The following is a 24113-nucleotide window of genomic DNA, read 5'->3' as shown; positions in this document are numbered from 1 at the left end:
GGGGGGGGGGGTCGGCAGAGGAAAGAGAGTGGAGGTTATTCAGTACTATGAATGTAGAGTACAGATGTGGATTCCGTTATGCCATGTAATAGGTGTATTTTGGGGGTTTGCCATCTTATCTTTCTCAGTAATATTTAACTTGTATAAACAGACAAATCTTAATGGAGATCTTAGTAACCAGAGAACTATTAACAGCTTTGAGGCACCACCAGCCTTTTCAGAGAAGCAGTGACTTCTTCAGGAAGAGCTGGGAGCAGCTACAGCAAAACTAGTATGGTATATTTCTACCAATACCAATTGACAGTTCAGGCCAGAGTGTCCAGACTGGTAATTGCTTGTGCTGTGATTTGGATTACATGTCCTTAAACGCCACTGTAGAGACTTTTCTTTTTGGTACCAGAAAGTTCATCTATGCTCTTTTGTTCTGTTTTTCACTCCACGTTCACAGTAACAGGCACTGGAAAGAGCTCAGGCACGGTTGGAGAAGCAGAGGATAAAGTCAGGGAGATGGCTGAGAGGCAACTCAGCAAACTTGATCAGCCAGACTACCTCTTGACAGCAGTGAAAGGCAAAATGTAGTTGAACTTTATTTGGACTAGATAGTCCTGGCCGGGAAAAATTCTGTTTGCTTTTTGGCCACTGACCACTTAATAGGAACAGAGCTTGCATGTACTGAAGCAGCCAGTCTTGTATGCTTTTTTTTCTTTACGACTACTGGTTTTTAAATTTTTTTCTGCTGCCATCATTTCCTTTCTGTCACTATCAGCTTGTTCCTTGCAAGCTCTCTGTGTGTTCTTTTAAGTTGTCCAGACCAGTTCTTCTGTAACCCAGAACTGTCATTATCTTTTTTAGCTCAGAGAACAAAGAAATTCAAAATGCTGTAACTGTGTCCCTAATCGACGTGACCCCTTAATCTTTCCATTTATCTCACCTCCTCTTTGGCGTCTTTACTTGTGGTGAATTCTTAGCATATGGGAGACATGCACTGAGGATTCAGGGTTACTTTCAGGGGAAACAAAAAAATAAATCGCTCTCCTTTTTTTTTGTTTGTTTGTTTGTTTTGGTTTTCCTCCTGGCTGTTTTGCAGAATTATTAGTATCTAGTTAAATGTAAGACTGCTTTGTAACTTCGTAGACCAATGTTTCCTCTGTCAGAACAAAGTAAAATAGATCTACTGGAAAATGTTGCTCATTCTCTGCTGCAGCAGCAATGATTATACACTAGAAAAAATTGAAAGCATTAATCTAGAACAGAAAAGTGAGTTTGAAAGCAGAGTGGTCATGCTGCAGGCAGTGCCTTACCTTCTGCTGCTGTTTTCCTGACAGCGAGAACACAGGAAAGTGATAGCATTTGTCTTACTTGTTATTCTGGAATATGTAAATATGTCAGAGATTATCAGGTATTTGAATCACAAACAGTGTATTTTACCAGCATTTTAAGAGGGCACTCTGTCAACATATTTTAGTTATGATCTTGCACTATATTCTTTAAAAATCCAGGTATCAAGTGACAAGGATGATACAATAAACTACTTCAAAAATTCAGTGTAATCTAGTTTCAGTTTCCATGTGAAAACTGTAATAGATTTTCAGTATCAATCCCCAAATGCTATAGATTGGCAATTGAGTATTCGGATCTAGGTGAGGAAAAGCAGAAATTATAACTACTACAACAAATGAATTTCCCAGTTGCTTATATTTATGTGGAAGGACTTCCAGCAAGTAGCCAAGAATAAAAAGAATATGTAGCAAAACTAAAAGGTTAAGCTACTTTTCCTTCTGTGCTCCACTCCACAATTAAAAAAAAAAAAATCCAATGGAAGGAAAATCCAGAATCAAATTAATTGGGTGACTGTACATGTAATGTTGGTTCATTGTGTCCTTTTTCTGTTTTCAAACTGAGTTCTAAGGCATGTGTTTTCACCTCTGTAGTTAGACCAGTTCAGTAAATGTAGATCCACTTTGTCACAAACTCTATTCTCATCCAGTTTGGGGACCAAGAAGAAAAAGACAAGAATCTGCCTAGATCTGTTATTGATGGAACATATTTACGAATGAGTAATGTTTGGCCAAGCTGCCATAGGTCAGGATTTCATGAGGCTAGTTAAGCTTTCATTGAACTTAGGTAACTAACATCTCTTGGAGGTACAAGGTTCAATTACAGTTTTGCTTTTCTGCACCTATTCTTCTTCTCGTAAAGCAAGCATTTCATTTTAACTCATCTAATTAGAGAATTACTTTTGTGGACAGCCAGTGTCTATTTGTCCATTACCCAAAACAAGGAAGTTTTAGCTCAACCCAGGACATTTGTGAAGCATTAATTTAAGACAGATAGGTCCTTTCTATGTACATTTCCTGTTAAAAGGCCCAGATGATGTGTGGAAATAGAGCAAATATGGAGCAATGTCTTCAAGTAGGAGAAGAAAACCCTAGGCAATTGCTTTCCTTTTTTTCAAGATGATCCAGCCATGCCTTTACTTTATATCAAGCTAAAAAAAAAAAAAAGGATATGGATATGGACAGTAGTTTGTTTGCAGTATGAGCGTCTTTTGAAGTCTTTTAAATAAAACTTATTTAGGAGCTTCTAATGAGACTTTATATCAAGCTAAAAAAAAAAAAAGGATATGGATATGGACAGTAGTTTGTTTGCAGTATGAGCGTCTTTTGAAGTCTTTTAAATAAAACTTATTTAGGAGCTTCTAATGAGGTTTGGTTTTTCGTTTTTGTTTTTTTTTTTCAAACTAAGTTCAGTAGATGGGAGGCAAGCCTATAAATTTTACCTAAAACTTCAATTTTAGTGGTTAGGATGAATATTACTATTATTTTTGCTGTAATGTGTGTGATCATTGTCCAATTTGTGTAATATTAACAATGATGCATTTTATGCAAATTTGTATGGGGCTTTTTTTGTGATAGCTTTTTGGGGGTGATGGAGTTAGATGTATTTTGAGTGTATTTTTGGTAGCTAAAGTTAAAAAGAAGAGCCTACAGGACTGGCAGTTTGGGGCAGATGTGTGTCTATTCCTCAGGCATCAGTGGTTGTAAGTTAACTATAAAAATGTTACAACCATCTGTGTAACAAGACGGCAGAGATCTGCTCTTGCCTGTTACTATAAATAAGAAGGAGATTTGTTTGACTTCATAGACATTGGATTTATAAAGACTATATGTGTCAAATTGTAACTACGTGCCATGTTGCTGAGATGTGTCTGCAGCCAACTACCTGGGGTGTCTTCCCCTTCAGACATTCTAGTGTAGAGCAGCAACTGTGCAGAAATGTCTGTATAGCACAACATGTGACAAATTATATTTGTTTTCTATCTATGGGGAAATGTATGATTCTTATGGATAGGCTTATCTGGAAGAGTACCTAAAATGGATTCTTAAATGGGCCACTCAAGGAGTTAGAGAGGAAATGCGCGATTCAGTCTCAGAATGATTTTAAAGGTTTTGCCACCATTAAATTTATTTTTTGTTATGGTTGTTACTAAGTGATAGTGTCTGCAAGATCAGGTACACATGAGAGAACATATATGAGAACTGAGAAATATATAGAGTGTGAATATACCAGCAGTTTCAAGTAACTGATACATAAAATCACAATAGCTCTTTTGTTATCACTGTTACACTTCTGCACAGAGATTTGGGGTTTCTTGGGCAAATCTTCAGTAGAACAAATTGATTAAGATTATTTGATGATAACTGGAACAATCAAGTTGCATTTAAAATGTTACATTTTCTGCCTAAAGCTCTTGCACCTTTTTTGGTGTGTTTTGAAGAAATAACGATGGGTGGGAGAACTCCGTTTGATCATTGCCTTAAAGACCTTTTATGGTCTTTTATGTTTTTTTTCAGTCCAGTTTGAATATTTTGTCTCCCTTATGTTCCAGATATCTCCCCGTCTTCCTCTCCAGTTCACTAGTTGTCTACTTACTATATATACATTTGTCTTCTTTTTTTCCCCTCTCACTTTACATAGATGTCTATATATAGTGTGTATATAAATGTATATACTATTTATACTTTTATATGTATAATATTCCCATTCTAAATAGTTCATAAATTATACAAGTTCAGATAAGCCCCCAAATACTGTTTTTAAAGATTTATTCCCTATCTATTTGAACAGTAGACACATAAAGCAAAAAGTACCTTAGTTGTTAGAAAACCTGAAAATGTATACCAGGAGTGAAATACTGAATCTTCAGAAAATGCTGCAAAATAGTATGCAAATAAGTTTTTAGCCTTCTTAAGAAGCAAATAGCAAGAAGAGGGAAATACCACACCAAATTTTCAGACAGATGTTTAGGGAACTTAAAAACGTTCTGTAAGATGCACTCCAGGTCACTGAGTACTGTGTTCCTCTACTGCAGCTATCAGGAAGTTGTGTGTGTATATAGAATATATGTATTTATATATATAGTTCTTATAATATACATTCCTTTGAGAATGTATTGAGCTCCTTCGTAAAAGTCATTAGGCCTCGCTGCTCCAATGTGGACAACTGTTTCCAGCACCACTGATCTTCTGATTGTGATCCTTCTTATTTTTGGTCTAAATTTATTTGTGTTTGGCTGGTACCTACTTGTCTTTGAGCCCAAAATGAAGTAAGTAGTTCTCTTGTTCTGCTTTTATTTTACCTGCACTGATAGTGCAGATAATTATAGACAATGGTTGCATCTATTCAGTCCTACTTCTGATTAAGTAAAGCCTTACTCTTTTGTTCTTTCTTTCACCCTCCGCTTTTGTTGATCTTTTTTGAATATGGGCAATCAGAACTGTCTACAGGGTTTTGGATGAGGGTATTTGAATATCTCAGATGATGGCATTAATGTATGTGCTGGAAGTTCCTTGGCTGATGGATGCTGTGATCACATTTGCCTTTTTGACAGCTGATATTTGAAGCTGATAATCCTTCTCTATCCAAGAAGTGCATCCAGAACCTCGTCCTCCCAAGTAAATTCAAGTTGTTAGCAGAGAATTTTGCTATGAAATGAGAATGCGTTAAGTCCCTAGTGTAAGACTTTATACTATAAAATTCCATCCCCTGTCTGCCATTCCAATCTTCTGAGTCATCTGTTGCTTTCTGTGCAGTATCCCAGATCTTCTCTAAGCTGGTGACATCTCTAAAATTTATCAGCCCACTCCCACTTTTTGTGCTGAGTCATAATTCAAAATATTCAAAAATCTGTTTAAACTCAAATCCACTTATAATTCTTCCTCACTTTCAATTCTTCCTGTCAGCTGTGCTCCTTTTAGTCAGTTACATATCAACAACAGCTTAGTTAAGGATTGCTGATAGGGCATGATATTTAGTGTTTTGCTGAAGTTAATGTAGGTAAGATTTATTGCATTTCCTTATCAAAAAATCAGCTGTCAAAGAATTTAGGATTGACGTGATAGAATCTGCTTGCTCTAACTTAAGTTTCAGTGTCTCATGTTTTCCATTTATCTTCACATCCTTATATATTTTTTTTCCTTCAAAATTTATTGTAGGTTTTTCATGCATTTGAGGTTGTGTTAATGGGTTGATAATTATCTGAATTACCTTCTTTAAGGATTCGTTAATGTTGCATCTGTTTTAATTGCATAACAGTATAGTCAATGTGAGGATGAAGGTATAGAGGGGAAAGCAACAGTATCCGTGTTCACTTCGCACATCAAGAGAGTTGGCTGCCATAATTTTGCTGTTTTAGAAACTGGAGAATGACATCTGGGAAAGTGATACCATAATCTGGGAAATAGTCAATGACTCAAAGAAAAATTAGGTGGAAAAATAGCCACATTTGCTTGCTTCTGAGTTGAACAGTTATCATTGTTCTGATTAACGCTCCTCCTGTGGAAGTCTGGTAACTGTCCATTCCTGAGAATACCTTCTACTCTACTGCTTTGGTATACTCCGCCCTCTCCAAAACAGATACGGGAATAGTTCTTATTCATACCGTCAACTTCTGGGAATCAAAGCCTTTATCTCACTAATAGTAAGCTTGTGTTCTCTGGGAATGTAAAAAGCCCTGAAATATGTGTGACATAAAACAGCACAACATAAGGTTCCAGGCTGTTCTTGTTACTTTCTGTTGTCAGCACAGTTGCTGATTTTCAAATTTAAATGTTAATTTAGCATTAATGAAGAATTCTTGATTCCCTCTCCTAAAATGGAGGTGGATAAAGGTGATGTCCTTGACAGCTCAGCCCAGACTCTCTTTGACATGTCAAGATCTAGAAATGCTTGGCCCTATGCAGGTCATAAGGCTGATGCTGAAGATGTGCATCATTGAACAGAAGTGTACCCATAGTTTTACAGTGAAACCACATTTTATTCTCCTACATTTGCAAAACCTGCAACTGTTTTAATTTTGCATAAAATCATAGTTGTTTAATAGCAAGAAATAGCTCCAAAAATCATGTCACGGTTCATTTAAGTTACCTGCTAAAAGACATGCAGAGCTATAGAACAAAGGTTTTTTAACCAGCATAATAGCCTTTCCAATGCAATATAAACTCTGGAGAACAACCCTCCCCATGTTCCTCCTAGAAGTATATACTATTTAACAGTCATTAGCAGGTCTCGACTGTTTAGACTATGTAAAAAATTTAATTGTTGAAATTCCTGTTATACTCATCTTGTTTTCTTTCTTCCATGCTGTGTTGCATCTGCATTTTTCAAGTTCAGTTTCTCTGTACTGTATTTCTGCGATATCCTTGCAATACGTCAGAACATTAAAAAAGATGTTTTCAAATAGCCACTGTGAGATTAACACTATGAGGTAGTTCAGCAGCAAATATCTAGTTGGGATATTTAACAGTAATTGGGATCTTCCTATTGAGCCTTAAGTGAACTCACAATAATAGTAAAATCTGACTATTAATCCATTTTGCAAACTACTTTAAGCAGAAGCAGATTTCCTTCCGATTGTGATCTCTGTGTATGTCTCTGAGTAAGGAGAGAGACTAAGGCTGTTTAAAACACTCCATTTCCTCACAGTGGAGAACTGAAAATTAAGAGAGATGAATAACATTTAAATAATTTTTCAAGTGTGTCTTGTAACAAAATCTCTGCACCTGCCTGCTCTCAAGATTATTGTTGTAAGATAAGACCTAGAACTGACTTTAAAAAAATTTCAGTGTTTTGATTGTTTCAAAACGGTCCAGTCCTGCTCCCATCAAAGTTGATACAACTGTGGATGCCTTCGTCTTCCATATATAAATCTAACCTGCTTTTAAATCTTTGAGGGTTGAGCCTTAATGTGTCTTGTGCCAATAGTTCCATAACTAATGTTGCATTTAAAGGAGGGTCTTTTCCCTTCTGTTTTTTGTTTTCCATCTTTTAAACTATGGGAAGTGATGTTAGTTATGCGTTATGAGACTGAACACTTCTTTTTTTCTCCGTTTTTGTTCTCTAAAACACAAATAGAATCTTCTTTTGACTATTTCTTGTCTACCCTAAACCGTCATTCTTTTCTGGAGCTCCAGTCATTTCATTACTAATGAGTGCACTCTACAAGAATTGCCATCCTAAAAAATTAAATAGTAAAAAGTAGTTGTCTTTATTGTGCCTTGCAATAGTGCTAATTGGTAGCAGTGCAGTAGTAACAGGCATTGTGCTACTTTCTGGAAATGTTATCTTAAATAAGTTATACCTCAACTGCTAATCACAGAAGTCGTAGTGAAACAGAGTGGCTATAAGGATGGACAGTATGATAAGACCTACTTAGCATCTACATTCCTAGCATATTCAAGACAGCATTATATGTGCTCAGGGCTTCTCAGTTTGGTTCTGAAATAAAGTAGTGGTGATGGAAAATTTGAAAGAAATGGAAAAGGGTAATAGATTGTTCTGTTTGTTTATCTTGTTCTTTGCGAACATTAAATTCATATATGGATGGAAAGAAAGGGGAAATGAGATTTTTTTTTTTTTTTGGAAAAAAAAGTTCTTTTTAACCTCAGAGAGTCAGATGCAACATTTAGTTATACATGTGGAAATACATCTTTGTCCCAAATATATCTTATTACTTAGGACTTGATCCTGAACAGTCTTTAGAATTCTGATTTGATTCAGCTCAAGGTTGCTAATTACTTCCAAGTCTCAAGGTTCAAAAGTTTGTCTCAGTGGCATGGCTGAAATTACTGTAATCTTTTCTGTTTATGTAAAGCAGTGTAATCTTTTCGAGTGCCACACTAGCACTTCCCACACTACCAGGGATTTAGCCTTAGTTTTAGCTATGTGATTTGCATGTAGTCAAGAACAACTTTCAGGGTTTTGGGTTGGTGGTTTTTTGGGTTTTTTTTTCCCTTTGCTTGGATCACTTGAGTGGCTGACCTTTTATATATTTTTTTTTTCTTAAGAAAAAAAGTGTGTATGTGCATATATATACACACACTCAGTTTCAGAACTAAAAAGAACTCATCTGTAAATTGAGACCAAGCACGGACAGTTGCATAGAATAAATATTTGGAAGTATGTGACCTAAAAGCACTTTACAACAGCCTTCACAATGGTAAAAGTTAATCTGCTGTGCTTTATCACACATTTGTTTGATGATGCAAATACTTGTGCTGCCCAAATCAGTTTTATGAATAAAATGCACAAACAAGCTGAGCAGAGGCTTATGTATCCTTGGTAAAGGGCTTTCGTAGGCTGGGCAGAAACTGAATTTCTTCATGGAGTTTGTGTAATATTAACCCGTCTCAATATTATCTCCAGTAAATGTGTCTACATTTTGTCCTTTTTAAATTTCCATTTTTAATAGCAAGACGACACTCCAGGCAGTGCATTTCCAGGGGATTATTGTATTTCTCGGGTGGCTGAAGTCACTCACCCTTCAGCCTTGCGCCTCGCAACACACCCGAGGCAAGCAGTAATCCCCAGCAAGGCACTGCTGCTCTTTATCTTATTGCTTAATTATTATACCTATTTAATGCTGCTTAGAACATTGTCAGCTGTTGAGAAAAGGTAATTATCACTAGTCAAATGAAAAACACTTTTTTGGCTGCCTTATGGATACACATTTTACTGGTACCTTGATACATAATGAAGCCTGATAGCAAAACTTTTGCTTGTCTCTTCTTCAAGCCACAGCTGTTTCCCTGCTAAATTCATCCCATCTGTCTCCCCTTCCGTAAGGCTGTAGGCAGTATAGCATAAGTACAGAAGCAGTTCAGTGCTATTTTGGATAAACATAGCTGAAATTTGAATCTTTGCCATTTGCAATGCACACATTTTGTTTTACTGCTGTAAAGAGAGCTGTCAAAATAAAAACTACATGGATAATTTACTGAAATACAGTTGAATAAAAAGATGATCAAAGGGGAAAAACGAAGATATACTATAGGGTCACTCTTACTTTCATGGTGTATTCTGAACAAGGTAATTGTTGACCTCTTGACATTGCTGGGTTCAGAGAAATTCGTAGTGAATAACAAAAGTAGAAGCCACTGAATTAGAATACAGCATGAAGAAGTCATGACTTCGTGCCAAAAAGGTTAATTGTAGCAGGCAAGTATTTGTGATAGCACCTTGTTGAGATATCGGACCAAGGTATAGTTCTTTGTTTATAAGGAGTATTTAATTGTGTAAGATAATGTATCTTAGAAATTAAAACCAGCATTTCTATGTGTGACACTTTGTCTTTGCAAATGGAAGGACATCATAATGATCACTGCGGGGCAACAGCCATCTACATCCTCCTTTACTCTCTGCAGTTTTAGTTGACACGGAAAATATATGTTGAAGCTAAATAGAGTCATCTTCATTGTGTTTATTATTCTGAATTGGATTGATGGTCAGTTACCCAATGCTTATGTTTGAAATTCCAGACTTTCTGGGACAGAAGATGCAAATCCCAGTAAGGCCTGCTTGATAGTTTACCTTTGACTTGAATAAATTGAGTACTGTGAAATACAGAATATCTGAGAGTCTTTCAGACAAAACACTTTTTAAAACAAGTCCTCTGTTCTGCTGAAGTGTTAGAAATCCTATGACACTTCCAGTAAGAGAAAGATGTTGGCCACTATATCTTGGATATATTTTTCCATTCACTGCATTATTTTGTTCTGTGTGACCCATCTCAAAGACTATATTTCATCAGAACTGTCTCTCTATGGCTGGTAGATGCTTATGAGTCTCTTTTAGAACCTTGGAAGATGTTTCTACATTAACCCTGGTGTGTATTTGGAATAGATCCATGTCTTCTAAAAGTTAATTTTTGAAGGCTAGTGCTTCACAATCTGTATTGTGTTTGGTAAAGGTGAAAAAAAGACATGTTTGTTCTAACCCAGAAGATGCTTTCCTTGACGAAGAAAGAAATAGATGAAGAAGTTAATGTTAGTGGGCAATAAAATGTTCTCAATATAAAATTAAGCTAAACGCTGCAAGCAGAAAGTTCCTTTGGGGAAAAGCACTTTGTGGAGCTCACTACTACTGAAATACTGAAGATGATGTTCTATATTGAGGAAGAGAAGGAGAAAAAGGATGTTAAGTCATTTGGTTCTTCAGTATTTACAGGATTGTTTTCAAGACATATCAAAAGAAACAAAGCCTTTTCTAATATTAAGAAAGGTAACTCTACGTGAAAAGCTTGCATAGAGATTTTCTTGTAAATATATGTAGAAGTAATACTCTGGCAAGAATCAAGACGGCATTACTCCTTCACATTTACAGGAATGTTCTAAGTTCTCTATCAGCACTAAATTGAAATATATTCAAAGGTTGTGAAGTATGTTTTAGTTTTGCTCAGTAATATAAACAAGGATGTTATAATCTGGTAGACTGAACATTGGTATTTAGTCCTCCTGTAACTAAGCCAGGAGCTGGTAACACAGCTACTGCACCAGAACTAGTACCCTCATGTATCAATTTAAAGGAAGAAAGACTCCACCATTTCTAAAGGAAACCCAGTTCTTCTCTGCCATATATAAAGACATCTCCCCCTCTGCCTCTCTTCAGGCTTGACTGAAAGGGTAGTTGTGTAGACTTGTCTGAACACTTTGTCACCAAAGTATTGCAGTAAACAACCAGGTACTAGGACCATCTTGGAACAGTTGCTTATACGGTAAAATATATTGTGATATTCTTGAAAGTCGTATGAATGTCCGAGCTTACCTTTATGGCTTGGTCATCTACTTCTGTATACAACCATGTAAATCACTTGCAGTAAAAGCAGAATGTTTAACATCTGATGGAACATGTGCAAGTACCAACTTAATGTTTTGATAATAAACTTAAGCTTTTTTTCTTTTTTACCCTCTCCAAAAGGATAGATTTACTTTTGTGCTGCATTACATACTGGAAGCAGTTAGCTTTTGTTAGAATTATTTCGGTAGCTGCTGTAAGTTCATGTGGGAGGCCTGTACCTTCATGTGTAACAACTTTGACAGATCCACTGCATTTTTTTCCAAACATGATTCCAAAGCTGGAAATATCTAAAGAAAACTCAGTTTTTACATAGGGTTTTACCCTCTTACAGGGTTGACAAATGAAAATTAAGGATGGAGAAGTGGACAAGATGAAGAGCAAAACAAGTTATAGGGTTTGTCTTTCCTGTGTGCAAAATATAAAGCAAGCTGCCAGTCTTACACTTTTCACTTATTTATTAACTTTATTTTTTGCAGTCCAGTGTTCCTTACCATAAGTATGTGCATCTGTTGATTATGTGATCAAAAATACAAGAATCTGTGAATTCCAGGTGATCCTTCACCTGCAGTGTTGACTATGCTGCTGCTGTTTGAGACCAGTTTATGGTGATATGGATCTAATATGGAGACTTATTTTTGTCAAACTCAGCATTTCAAATATTCCTTTATTTTTGTCTGGCCATTGTCTTTTTACTTACATCCAGGATTTTTTTTTTCACCCTACGTGTTTTTTAGATCAGAGGAAAAGGCCTTGTATTTCCCCTCTTTCCTCCCCCTGCCACTTTCTTTCCATTTAATAATCAGTGGAACTTTTGTTTCTGGAAACAAAATCTGAATTCATTCAGTCCCCTTAAACCTAGCAGAATTGAAAGTGAGGGTTACCTGACATATTAGTGCCATATTTGTGTAAAAATATCATATTAAAAATTATGTTCCACTAAAATGTATTCTCTTCTATTAAGCTAATTTCTATTCATATTTTCAATAGCACATTTGGGGGTTCCTTCCTTTGTAATCTTTATGGGAAGGAATTTTTTCCTAAATACTTCAGTGAATTTCTGCATCAGATTGGAGGGTAATGTTACAGTCAGTAATGTTTACATCAACAAATGTAAAATCAAATTAAATCTATTATTTAAATAGCATAATGGAAACACATGGCACTTTGTAGTCATGTAATTAAAGAAGATCTGTGCCTCCAGGAGTTTCTGATCTAAAGATCAAAACCAGTTCCACACACAACAGACCTCTTCTAAATATCGGTGTACAGTTTGGGGATTTTGTCTTGCATCTACTTCAACATAAATTTTACTCCTGAGCGGAGACTTCACCCAGGCCAGTGCAGTACTGTTTGAGATATAAGGCGTAAGTATTGTACTTGACACTTTTTCCATGGGCAGTTAACTCCTAACACAGTGTTTTGATGTCAAGTTTTATACCTCAGTTATTGAATAATAACACTGTGAAGGAAACTTTGTGGATGATAATAGTTTAGTTGGGGGGAGGAATAATCTAATTCCTATCTTTAACAAGGAGTCTGACTAGCCGTACTTTTTTTTTTTCAGTTGTGAAAATAATTTTGAGCAAAATTGCATCTGAGTTAAATTACTAACTCAACCTGGGGCAATAGCCCGTATTCACTTTCCAGCTGAGCCAACTGAAAATATGGGAAACAGACCACGTTCATATTCCATTTTTGCCTTATATAATGTGGTGTTTTGGAAATGATGATGAAGGCAACCTGGATAGTTCAAGGATGAAATAGTAGATTCATACACTGAAAGCTGTGCTTCAGTTGTAATGGTGTTTCTCCCTTCCTTTCAAAAGTCTGTGCTCACAAATCAATTTTAGTTAAAAAGAAAAGCGGAGGACAAAGAGAAAGAAAAAAAATTAAGCCTCTTTAGCCTTTGAAGAAATCTTTGCCTGAATTGCTGGCTGAGTTCCCTCAAACGGCCTGGACTCCTTCAAAACTTGGAACCAAGTTCAGACCCCAACTAGGTAAGGTAGAGTACTTTTTGCTCCTCACAATATGCTACAAAAGAGTCTGGGTGTAAACACATAGGTTGTAATTATCAAGTGTGATGGTTTGGGATTTCTTGCAATTATCATCCTAATTGGGACCTTGAACTAAAAAGAATTTTTCATTTCTTTTGGGAGTGGAGAGCTAAATGAAGACCTGTCTGTGAACCCTGTGACTCACAGGTAGCTGCAACTGTTAAGCCTCTCTCTCAATGTAATGACTTAGCTGCAAAATAACTTAGCAGGTCTAAGAGGCAACTTTTGCCTTCAACCTCATTGGCTGTGGATTTTCCCTAAGTTAATGTAAGCTTGGACAGCACCTTGCATGTTTGCCTATTTTGGTCCTTATTCTAGGCATTTTTTTTCTCAGTTGCTGCTGTGGCTGATGATCCCACAGCTTGGAGGTGCTACTGCATTTAGTTTTCCTCAGCTATTTAAATCCGTAAATTCTGGTCATTTCCTGATCCTCTGAATGCTTTGAGTTCTGGCAGCTATCAGAGACTTCTGAGCATTTTGTTTTGAACTATGGCAGTTCAAGGTTTACTCATGCTGTGGTACAGATCCTGACGTTGCTGGTTTCATGTCGTGTACTGTGCAGAAATAATGCCGTACAGGTCTTTTCTAATGTCCTCGAAGGTAAAGCTGTGAAAGGGTTGTGTGTTCCAAGTGGTAGGCAGCAGTGAATGTTGGTGCTTTTCTTCCAGACTTCTCTGAGCAAAATTTTGGTGCTTCAGGTATGACTATACACTGATCAGGGTAACGTAATAGATTTTCCCACAATGAGTAATAGTACTAGTCTCACCTTCTGCATGTTTGCAGCTGGATTTCCTTTCTACTGCACTTCGCCTTTTAACACCACTAGCTTTCTGAGCAAAATGAGCCTCTGGGTCATATGGTATGTGGCTTCACACAAACTTTACTACATGACAGGCTAACTTAGCAACCAAGATTTCTTTTCAACTTCTTCCTACTCACTGCTTTTGTCTTGTACTGACATATTGGATTCTGTGCTGTACAAAAGGAAGCCCTAAATGCCAGATAGTGTAGCATTGTGCCTGGGACTTGTGTACTTGGCTATAGACTCAGATGAAGGACTTGAGCTCAAAAATATTCAGTACTTGGCAATCCCAAATACAAAATTTCTTTCGTAACAATTGAATGAGTGGTAATCTTACAGTTCTAATGCAATAATGCAAAAAAAAAATCCTTTATTAGTTGTGGTAACTTAATCATTTCAGGGTGCTTTGGGTGGAAGAGTAAGCAAGAAGAGTAAGAGGGTGTAGAATTGGTAGTCTTAAACAAACAACCCACCCCCAAAACAGCAACAAAACAAAAAAACCCTGAACTATAGAGGTCCTATAAAAAGAAATAATAATTCTGACATTAGGCAGTTAACTAACAGACACTGATGCGGAAAACTGTCCCAGATTCCAACATTCCTTTCAGCTGACATTAGAAAACAAGGTAGACTTAGCATGAGAAATAGTGTCTTTATATGAAGGGATTGCTCTTGTTAGGCCCATATGTGAACCATATATCCAGATTCTCTCTACATCCGCTCACATGTCTCCCTGTCAGCATCTGAAGAGAGATCCCCAAATGTTCAAGTGTACCTTTCAGATCAGAGTTTAATTTTAGAAGACTATCTTGGCCTATTAATTTTGATTGTAACTGTGCTGTGATGGAAGAAACATCAGATCGCAAGTAAAATTTTGGAAGTCAAAATGCTACAAAGCCTTAGAAATAAATATAAGCATAGCTTGCAGCAATAGGTCACAGTGCTTGTATATGATAAAACCTGTATATATAAAATATATGTCATTATTGAATAAGTAATAATACATCAGGGATTGTATTGTTCGCGTGCACTTTGTTTGTTACAAACTGCAACCTGGAGGCGGAATACTTCCATGGTCTGTGCGTGTCAGATGAGGAAGGCAAAGTTTAAAAGCCCAAATAATGGTTCCAGAGCTTGGTACTTGTAGAAATTTGGAACTTCAGTACAGCAGAACATCTTGGACATTTTTGCAATTTCTGTGTTTTCTCATATTTAATCTGTAAACATTCTTTGCAATTTAATGACAAGCTTTAGAATATATAAGCAAAAGACAAATTTGTTTGGTTTCTTAAAAAAAAATAATTGTCAGAAAGCTTACTACTTGGGCTTGTTTAATGCACATAAGCAAGGTAAGCCCCTAGGCAATTCAGAAGAATCACCTTGATTAGTAAATACGATCGAGAAATCTCTAAGAGTTAGAGATAAATATAATAAATAAATATAATAAAACGGATTATGTTAGTTTAGTTTAAATTCTGGGAACTTGTAGAAATGGTAATCAGAATCTTTCAGATACCTTATTGATTACTTAATTTCTCTGTAAGGTACATTTTCTTATTGTATCCTTAAAATTAAGTACATGAAGTCGTGATGCAGAACTAGAAATGATACTAAAACAGGAAGTGCAAAATTAAAAATGCCACTATGAAGTATAGTAATTTTTCAGACTGGAGGTTTTATGCTTTGTTTTCATCATGGATGTCTAAGGGCATTCATGTGATTATTAAAGAAGAAATTTAATTCCCTTCTTAATATCCCTACTTCCCCATGTAGCTTTTTTCAAATTGAAGGGGATTTGCTTTAAATTTCCAATTTCTCTTTGTCTTAAAAGAGGAAAAGTATTCCGTCATTTTTACAAATTACTGCAGAAATTCTGTTGTTTCTACAAGTTACACATGAAGTGTCCAGTAAAATTGGATAGATGATTTACAGTTATTGTATCAGAAATTTCAAGTATACCTAGTATATGAATACCACAAGCTTTAAATCTATTTTAATAATCTTGATTACTCTATATAGTAAAAACTGTCTTTTCTTTAAAAATTTTAGAAAACCTCTTCCTGCCTCTTCCCCCCACCCCCCAACAGAAAAAACCCCAAAACACTTATTTTGCAATTGTAGCACTGACCAAGGTATGCTAATGGATCCTTCATCAGACCAAATCTTTTTCTTAAGTGGTCCAAATGGCAATCCAGTGAACTCACTTTTGATCCGAAATCATTAAAGGTGAGCATGTGTATAAAGCAGTGCAATTACACTCTGCAGTCAAGGGAGAAACTGCACCTTTGTGGTTTTTCCATTGCTTGTCAAGACAATAAAGCATTGTTTTCTCTTAGCCCGGCAGAGGTAAGAAAGCATGTAGCATTTACATTAGTTCTACAGTATCAGTTTGCAGCAGGTCTTGGCCAAGACTTCACGCATGGTTTCTTTTCATTCACATGTTTTGGGACAAGAAGATACAGCAAATAAACAGTTTGTTTTCTCTCTCTTACCTAGGACCATTCTTTTTGCCTAAAAGCTAAATTTAAATTCTGAAATGCTTAGTCCAATGCATATATCACATATGAAAAGGACCTCTGTCACTAGGAATTCTGCGTCTGGAATTCTGCATCTGGAATTCTGTGTCTGGAATTCTATGTCTGATGTTTGTACAGGCTTTTACTGAAGGGAGGGCAGTACTGGAACTTGCTGGTGAGGGACTGGGATGGGACAAGAGAACCTGTGTGACAGTTCTACAAGCACATCATCTCCTGGAACTTCAGTCACACCTGATGTTGAGAGACATCCCAAACCTGATCATAGATGATCAGTTTTGTCGTGATCAGTTCAGAAGACATCCTCCTGGGTTGGTTATTGCTTTCCTATCCAAAGCTAGCCAAAATCTTAATCTGTAGTAATTTATAAAGATTTCTTGTTACTGTAAACACAGTCTCTGCAGTTCTTTCTTTCTTATAGCTGGTAAATCAAGTCCTATCAAATTTAAACTGAGCTAAATTGCTAGATCATTGAGTACATGCCACATTTTACATTTTGAAATGTTGAAAAAAATTTTACATTTTTTACATTTTGAAAAAAAAAAAATAGTGGAAACATGGGAGGAGAAAGTGGCTTTTTAATTGTTTTTATATTAAACTATCCAAAGCAATTTGGATGAAATTTAAAATAGCCTTGAGACAGAGAGGGGGGAGAAAGGAAAGTACTAGTGTAGAAACCTAGTATTGTGTCCTCAAAAGAGCTGGTTTGAACCAAAGCTCAATGTTGATCTGCTCTTTTTGTGAGGGTAGGACACAGTCACTCCATCATTTGTTTAGGAAATTTCTCTTCTAAGTAGCTGAGGGGGGAAAAAAAGTCATTGTACAGTATCTAGTTGAACCCGAGCATTCCCATATTGTAAGGAAAGCTGTTCTTGTGAAGACAGAGGAACGTTATGTGCTCATTGCGATGGAGAGTTGATGTGGGGAAACTATTTGGAACAAATACATGTCTAGTTTCTATTCTTCTTGAAAAATGCTAGAACATACACGTGTGCTTCTGGATCCTTATGCGACATACTGCTGTTCTCTGCTCAGAAAATCATATGAACAATATATACGAGCAGCATTTGAGGCAGAGCTGTTATCTTTTATCTCTTTGATGTCTTATTTTACTGATGCATGAAAAGCTGAACGAGGAAATAGTGTTTCTGAACCAAAGGTGCTGCACATCCTCAGCAGACAAAATTGCAGAATTGTGCCGTCTGTCCTTACACATTTCTGTCTCTGCCTGTCCTTCATTAACTGAAATGGTTATTCATCACAGAGTGGTCAATGAGAGTTTTATAGAAGCGCATTTATTTATAATTTCTATGTTCTAGCTCTTTATTTCAGGCTCCAAAGTGTATATTTTCTTTTCTGTTATAGTCAATTATGTCATAAATGGTCAAATGATAAGTCATCACAAACAAAATGATTTTTGCAGCCTGTCTTCCTAGTGTCTGTATTCTAAAGAGAAAAGCTGGATGCCTGCATGCCAGTGCAACCAGAATTTCAACAATGTCAATAATCTTTGCTCATCACACCAAAAAAATCAGTGTGTCGGTGTATTCCTGCAGAGTTATTAGCATACAGACTCACTCTGCTTGCTTAACAAAGCATGGTTTGGTGTATTAGTTTCCTAGTCTGCTTGTCTGATTTACCTCTGACAAAAGCAGAGAGAAAATTCAGTCTCTTCTTCAGTGGTACACTAATGTGGGAAATAAATCTTCGGGCATAAGGTCTGAAATGGCAGTCATTTAAATAATTCAAATGCAGCAATCATTTTGCCCATGTGCCTTTCATTTCTTTTCTTTTGTTTCTCTGTATTTCTCAAATCACTGGGAGACAAACGATCTTCTGTGACAATCTGTATTTTTAAAATATCTAGTGGTAAATAATCCCTGTCCTCTCTAAATGCAGTTTAACTGGTTACATGTTAAATAATTATTTGCTCTCTCTTTTGTGGTGTGGAGGGGGGAGTTGGAGGGGAGAAGTAACATACAAGCAGATGTGCTGCTAGATCTACAGGCTTCTGCCAACCATATGGCATCTTAAAGAAAGATGGTTGGAGCGTCTGGATTAGCAAAGAGTCGGGATGGAAAGCCATGTGTCGTGTTGGTACAGGCAGTTGTTTTAGCTCTCTGTAAAAGGCTTCAGGAGATTGTGTAATGGAACAAATGGTACTGCAAGCCTAGTAACAGCCTTACCGCTGCTGGAGAGGCAATTGGCCCCCAGGCGGGTACTGCTTCATCCTTGCTTGTTGGTTTTTTGTGAAGGATTTTTAGATCGTTATTCTGTGTTCTTCTTTTAACGGACAGGAAACTTGGGAAATCTAATTCTCCTCTTTATACTTGAAAGAGAGCTATTGGGAGGTTAGGATTTTTTCACACTTTTTTTTTTTTATAATGAAAACATACAATTTCCCTCTCATTGAAATGAGAAGCTCATGCCCTTCTGCAAATTTCCTGCATCCTTCATGAACACTCTGAGACATCAGATCATTGAATTTGTAGCCAATGCCCAGATTTTGGGAGAAAACTGCCCTCTGTGGGATTTGCTTAGTTAAAAACAAGATTGGGGCTGTTGTGCTTGTGGCTATAATGTACCAGCTTGGCATTCATATTCTGTTTGACAAGTTGATCTTTATGCAAACAAGGGGCCTGCTCTTACTAAAGGCAAAATTCCTTTTGTTTTTAGCAGCACAGGATCGGGCTCTTGTGGAGTCTCGTGTGCTTCGCAGGAGTCTCCGTAGTTTGCATTACTGCTCATGGGAGTTATTCTGGATCAGGATGAAAGCTTTTGTGTCCAGATCTGTAAACAGAAATAGGTTTTAGTCATTTCTCTACAATCACACAATAGAACTCTTAAATTCCTCATGTCTCAACAAAATCAGGCCTTTTTGTACACCTGTAAATGCAGTTTTATCTCCCTGATACTATTTGTTTCAAAGGAAATTTAAAAAATGATGTTGCAGTTAAAAGGACTTCAGTAAAATTAGGATTATTTTATTTGGAGATATTTTAAGTACATTATATCTCATATTTTTTATGTAAGGAGATAACATGAAGGACATCCAAATATTCATTTATAGGTAAATACTTGCTGAGTAGGTAACACAGTTTCAGAGACATTAGAAACAAAACAAAAACTATAGAAGCATCTTCCCTACTGAAGAGCATTGCTGCAAAATGTACTACCTTTAACTGAGACAAATGCTGCTGTAATTTAGCCTAAAATCATAATAATTTAAAAGTGGAAGCACAATTACTGCTTTTTTTTTTTCTTACTCTCCAGAAGGCTCCCTATCTGGAGCTTAGGTAACAGCAGTCCGCAGCTTAATCTGCAGTTTAGTTACAGCAGTGCATGCTTTTTCCTGGGCTGCCTGCGTGTGCCCCCTGCTCAAGCCTGCATATGTTGCTCAACGCTGATCAAAAGCAGCCTCCCTCGGGAGGGAGGCTTGGGTCCGTTTTGTTCATCACGTTGCCTCAGCCAAGGCTGAGCCAGGTGTGAGGTGGACAGTTGTCCACCAGGAGTGGTGCCAAGACCACCAGCATCTCTCTGCAAGGCTCTTGCAGTGGCTTCTGAGGAGGAGTGGAGTCAGACCAGTGAGCCCCAGTGGGGACCTTGAGCTCCTTTGGGTCATTTGCTGAGCTTTCACAGTCGTTCAGAAACACAGGCTGCTTTCTGCACTGTGTTAGCGTGTGAGTTCACCAACATTGTGGTGCACATTATCAAACGTGTGTGTTTCACTCAGAAAAGTCCTTCCTCTGTATTGTAGGTTTTCCAATACTGAATTTTGAGTAAGGGTATATTTGTGCTGCAGCACCATCAGAGATTACCAAGTCTAGAGACACAAAAGTAATTGATGGATCGTACACGGTTCTCTTGCTTCTCGTTTTGCACGTTTGCCTTCTGTATCCCTACTTAGAAGAACAAAACCCATGGTTTTATTTTTACACAAAGAGACATAGCTCTGTTTTCTTAATATACTAACAGTGATTTCAGGCACTTCATTTTAATTGTCCAGCTACTTAGTGAGAGAGAATGTTCAGTTCCCAAAAGCATATCAAGACTTCTGAGCTTTCTTGTTTAAACATTTGTTTCATAAATCTGTTACCGTTGCTTACCGCTGAAAGACCAGAACATGGGGAGGTAATAGGAGAAAAGCCTAATTTACCTATCAAAACTAAGCAAGGCCTTTTGATGTAATCTAAGGAGGAAAGTACTTCTCTGAGAGTTACATTGGAGATGTATCAAGAAAATGAATAACATATTTATTTCATCTTTTCAACAAAGACTGATAGTTCTGCTAGATTTTTTGACAATACTTAAAATAGGGTGGAAACAGAAGAGTCTGTGCATGCACATGCATAGTTGTGGAGAGAATTAATGCTGCTGGAAGCTGCCAATAGTCTTACCATGGTGGGGTGCTTGTGCTGGGTCTGTTGACTGCTGACTGGTGTGCTGAGCCCTGACACGGGGGAGATGGGCTGGAGCCACCTTCATGCGCATTTTGCATGGCACTCCTGACAGCACTTTGCTGCTATCCCAGGGACACTAGAGCAGCTATTCTCATCCACAAGCTAAGCTGCTGCCACCAGAAAGGCATAATTGACCCTTCCCGCTGGGTGTGTTGATACTCATTTCCAGACTGCCTGGTTGTCGTTGTATTCCTTATTGTGGAGAGGTTAATGGTTACACTGGAAATAACTGTAATGATATTTGCCTCTAAAGCAGGAATAAAATTCCTCTATTTCATAGTAGTAATCGGTTGAGTTCAGCCTCTACAGTTCATGCAGTAAATTCAGAGCACAATTGGACTAATATATATACATCATGAATAGCCATTCTCTTACAGAGAGTATAATACTGCCTGTAAGGTACTAATACATTTTTAAGATGTATTTTTTGTGAAATGCTTCCCTGCTTTACTTCAGCCCTCCTAAGCAATTACAGGGTTCACTAAATTCACACACATATTCGCTGTGTTTTTAATATAGGCCAAAACAAAACACTTAAGTGGCCTCTGTGTTCACAGGAGCCAAACTCTGTGAAGGTGGGCTGACAATACCACTCAGCTTTTTTCATTTTCTGGAAAGCCTCTGGTTTCTCAGGCGGAAACTCCATTCCTCTCAGCACTTCTCAATGCAAAAATCTTTCTTTATAACCCTCACCATGACCCCTACACTTGGTCTTCCATGTTGCATTCCTCCCGCTGGTGTTTCCTCGAAGCTGTGCCTCTCCCTTCAGTCTCCTGAACTGGTTTACGGTGTACTAAGACGGGACTGGGGGAGACTGGGGCTGGTCTCAAGCGGGTGCAGCCCTGGGCCGAAGTGGTGTGTTGCATGATAGCAGCAGCTTCCTGTCTGGTGGGAGCACGCTTTGCTTGGCCAACCAGCACTAACGGACAACAGAGGCTGAAGCCTCTTCAGGTCCCTTGGGTATCCACGCGTATCTGAGCACAGCTCCTCCCTATGTCTCATGCACATCTTACACGCCGCTGCCCACCTTGACCTACTTCCTAGCCATTTCTCTGGATCCCCACTCCATACGTGCCCCCTATTCTCATTTTTGTTTCCTAGGCAGAGTAAGTTTGGAAAAAAGACGTGTGATAGAGCTGTATTTGAAAGGGAACAGGCCAGACTTAGGTCACAAATCTGGTCTACGTGGAGAGAGCGATGGGCCCGTGTGTCGAAAACATCTATCTGAATATGCTGCACAGAAAAATTATCTCTATCACCAATTTAAAGTCATATTGCCCCTCCTGTATGTCAAAAGCGTAAAACCACGCTCCCCACAAATCTTACAGCTATCATTACTTTTACTGTAATTTATCAAAACCCCAATAACCCTGTGAGAACCCTGAAAATAAGCAAATGTGTATTGCCTACCAGAGCTTACAGGCAAAATCCCTTGTTTGATATGAACTGGAAAGGGAGGCATGTTTGCACCTGTGGTATGGAATGTAAGGGTGGCGGGGTTTAAGCAGAGGAACTAATGAGTGACACCTACGCAGATATTTAACTCTTTGTGTGTGATATTGTTATAGCTTATTTTCATAATGGTTGAACTATACAGCATAGCAGCCTTGGTTTTTATGCTGAAGAGTATTTCTGAAGGGCTATGATACGTAGTTATTAAACTGGGAAGATTCCTTTGCAGGTAACCAAATGCAGGTAACCAGAAGGGCTGCACCTGGCACTGCTGAGCTCCCTGTTTGCAAGGTCACTAGTGGGAAGCATTCTATCTTTCAAACGCAGGTAGCAGTAGCTGTAAACACGAACAGGAGTTTTATGCTCTGTAATGCAGAGCCTGCAGTCCTTTCTGGTTGCAGCTAGAGTCTGGGCTCAGTGAGGACAGCAGGACTGAACCCAAAGCTGTTCTGTAGTCTGCAATTGCGACTGTCAGCAACAACTGAAGCAGTTGTAGCTCAGCTGCACTACCCTTTCTAGCGGTAGTATTTTTTTAATTAAGACAATGTCTGACAAAGTGAATTAACAGAAGCTGATGCTTTTAGCAGGTTTTTTGCTTCAAAATGCCTGATGTCAGCTTGGGCCACATGTACATTCTGCACATGCCATGGGATAGAAAAAATGAAGCCTTCTTTTTCAGTTCTCTGCTGCCTGCCCAAACACCACATGTACTGTCTGTTACATGTCGCTTCTGATGAGGTTCATGCTGGGAATTTCTTTTTAAAGGCAAAGTGTTTCTGAAGGAAAGAGTTCAGATTAGGCAGATTGCATTAAAAATTTCTCAGTGTCTCTGACTCGAATATAGTGGTTGTTTTGTGAGGACACCAACTAGCAGTCTGTAAATGTTCAAGTTTGTCTATTAGTGAAAGAAATAAGAGGAATTAGAGTAGCAGTGGGGAAAATAGAGCACATTCTTATAAAAATTAAACCAATGACCAAAAAAAGGTAACTATTGAAACAAGTGCAGGAAACTATTTCAGCAATGCACGTATGTGCCTTGTGGAACGATCCTTAGAAAAACATGAGGTGGGCACTTTTGAAACCTTGATAACATGTGCATCTCTTAATATTATCAAGACTCTGATTCCTGATGGAGAAAATTTGCAAAATCTCTTCTGTCCAGCACAGAAAAAAAAAAATCAGAGGTAAACATATATATAAAAACCCCAGTCTGACTATAATGTTAGAGAATTATAATGATTATATATTTACTGCAAGCCCTGCCTCCCTTTTTTTTTTCCCCGAGGTGTTTTACAGCACTCGAAATTAATAGTCAGCCTAAATGGTTCGGAGAATTGTTTGATTAAACAGTTTTCAGTAATAGGCAGAAAATAGCAGCCAGAACTATTTTCTCTAGAGCAAACCTGATCCAGAGTTCATATTCTTAGCACAGATGATTATTCTATTTTGAATTCCTTTCAAGGAGGAAAAGCCTCTCTTCAGCCTAGGGATTCAGACACCAATAGACATTAGTGAAGCTTTCACCCCTAGCTTTCCCAGCCTGCCATCCGTTCTCTTCCATTGTTTCCTTCCTGTCCAAACCCAGAAGGGCTAAAAGTGGCCGTCATACCAGCCGAGCCCAGCTGCTACATCCCCCTACTACAGCGCAGGCTGATAATGCTCTCTTCAGCGCGTTAGA

General features: G+C 37.7%; 1 protein-coding gene across 1 annotated transcript in view; it reads left to right on the top strand.

The window, feature by feature from the left end:
• Positions 1 to 24113, top strand: part of SDCCAG8 (serologically defined colon cancer antigen 8) — a gene marked incomplete at its 5' end in the record, with an annotated part of 80602 nt that overhangs the window by 47483 nt on the left and 9006 nt on the right. The gene's annotated exons all lie outside the window — the stretch shown is intronic.

Source organism: Buceros rhinoceros, unplaced genomic scaffold, assembly GCF_000710305.1.
Source record: "Buceros rhinoceros silvestris isolate BGI_N320 unplaced genomic scaffold, ASM71030v1 scaffold5976, whole genome shotgun sequence".
Classification (NCBI taxonomy): domain Eukaryota; kingdom Metazoa; phylum Chordata; class Aves; order Bucerotiformes; family Bucerotidae; genus Buceros; species Buceros rhinoceros.
This window is presented reverse-complemented; position numbering and strand designations above follow the sequence as displayed.